We start from the raw sequence: 2500 nt of genomic DNA on the forward strand, positions 1-2500 counted from the left end.
TAGTTAGTATACATTGAAAGGGGATTTTGCAAAGAAGTTTGGTGATTTTTGGACATATATTTTGCCGGTTATGAATTTCCGAAGGTAAAACGATTAAAAAATTAAAAAAAATACCTCCGGGGCTCGAAAAATTTCGGTATTTGTTATTATGCGGGTTTGGATATATATAAACATATTTCCAAAATTTCAGATCAAAATTCCATGCCGATTTTTAAAAATGGGGGGGGGGGGGGTTGCTGGGCACATGTGATATTTCCTCCTGGCAGTCCAAAAAAAGTCCTAAGAGCTCTTTAGGGGGGTGCACCATTCCTCACCCCCGCGGGCTTGCCGCAAGCCCTCGTCCGCGGTGCAAGCGGCGCGCGCGCGCGCTATGCGAAAAATGCTGGAAATTGCGGAAAAATCCCTGCCTGGCAAAATTACGGAAATGCCCCCGGATAATTACGGATATGCCCCGCCCGGAAAAACTGCGGCGAATCGCGGAAAATGCCCGGCCGGAAAATTGCGTCGAAATGCTCGGAATTGCGGAAAATCCCCCCCCCCCGTGCATTAATCTAATGACCGGGTGCGGGTGCGGGTGCGGGACCGGGTGCGGGTGCGGGCACTCGGGCACTCGGCAGCTCGGCGCGAGACGCGAGCGCGTGTGTGGCCTCGAAGACCCTCGGAAAGGCCCGCCGACGTCCCTCCGAAGGCCCTCGCATGTCCATCGGAAGGACCTTCGGCAGCCGGTCGGCAGGCCTTCGCCAGCCCAGCGGCGGCCCTTGGGCATCGGCAGCCTTTCGGCTGGGCTTCGGCAGCCTTTCGGCAGCGCATCGGCAGCGCACCGGCAGCCCTTCGGCAGCGCATGGGCAGCCCTTCGGCAGCCCTTCGGCAGCGCATGGGCAGCCCTTCGGCAGCCCTTCGGCAGCCCTTGGGCATAGGCAGGGCTTCGGCAGCCCTTGGGCATCGGCAGGGCTTCGGCAGCCTTTCGGCAGCCCTTCGGCAGGGCTTCGGCAGCCCTTCGGCAGGGCTTCGGCAGGGCTTCGGCAGGGCTTCGGCAGCCCTTCGGCAGCCCTTCGGCAGCCCTTCGGCAGCCCTTGGGCATCGGCAGGGCTTCGGCAGCCTTTCGGCAGCCCTTCGGCAGGGCTTCGGCAGCCCTTCGGCAGGGCTTCGGCAGGGCTTCGGCAGCCCTTCGGCAGCCCTTCGGCAGCCCTTCGGCAGGCCTTGGGCATCGGCAGGGCTTCGGCAGCCTTTCGGCAGCCCTTCGGCAGCCCTTCGGCAGGGCTTCGGCAGCCCTTCGGCAGCGCATGGGCAGCCCTTGGGCATCGGCAGCCCTTCGGCAGCCCTTCGGCAGCCCTTCGGCAGGGCTTCGGCAGCCCTTCGGCAGCGCATGGGCAGCGCATGGGCAGCCCTTCGGCAGCCCTTCGGCTGGGCTTCGGCAGGGCTTCGGCAGCCCTTCGGCAGCGCATGGGCAGCGCATGGGCAGCCCTTCGGCAGCCCTTCGGCTGGGCTTCGGCAGGGCTTCGGCAGCCCTTCGGCAGCGCATGGGCAGCCCTTGGGCATCGGCAGGGCTTCGGCAGGGCATCGGCAGGGCTTCGGCAGGGCTTCGGCAGCCCTTCGGCAGGGCTTCGGCAGCCCTTCGGCAGCCTCTCGGCTGGGCTTCAGCAGCCCTTCGGCATGCCTTGGCATGCCTTGCATACATTCCCCAGCCGTATGAACCTCTGCTGGTTTTGCTTCCCAGCCGAATGAACCTCTGCTCTGTGTAAAAATGTATATGTCTTGCACTAAGTGAAATTCTATAATACTTTCCTCGAACAATATTCATACAGTAGTTAATATATATTAAATGAGGAATTTAGAAAGAAGTTTGGTGATTTTTGGAATTGTTTTTTGCCGGTTATGAATTTCCGAAGGTAAAACGATAAATAAATAAAATAAAATACTTCCGGGACTCGAAAAATTCTGATATTTGTTATTATGCAGGTTTGGGTATATATAAACATATTTCCAAAATTTCAGATCAAAATTCCATGCCGATTTTTAAAAATGGGGGGGGGGGGTTGCTGGGCACATGTGATATTTCCTCCTGTCAGTCCAAAAAAAGTCCTAAGAGCTCTTTAGGGGGGTGCACTATGCCTCACCTCCCTGCACCAACTGCCGAAGGCTTTTGGTGCGCGCCTTTTGGCGCACCTATGGCACTGACGAGGGAAGGAAAAAAAACTCGTCGACCCGTTTCGGTGTTGGAAAAAATATTTTCGGATTCGGGGGGGCCCGGCCCCCGAGGTGTAGGTTGTTGGTATTTTTTGACGGAAACCTAGGCGAGCATTTGCCGAAATGAATCTCGGTGAATGTATAGCTTATGGTGTCACGTTGTATGCTATTTTACGACGTGTGTGCTTGCCGAGGACGCATTTTCAATGCCGAGGCATGCGACGAGCCGCGTTCCATGACTTTTCGACGACGCATTTTAAATGCCGAGGAAGTCGGCGCGCGGCGAGTCTGGATCCTTTACGACGATGCATTT

This window comes from Mercurialis annua (genome assembly GCF_937616625.2).
Source record: "Mercurialis annua linkage group LG4 unlocalized genomic scaffold, ddMerAnnu1.2 SUPER_6_unloc_23, whole genome shotgun sequence".
NCBI lineage: Eukaryota > Viridiplantae > Streptophyta > Magnoliopsida > Malpighiales > Euphorbiaceae > Mercurialis > Mercurialis annua.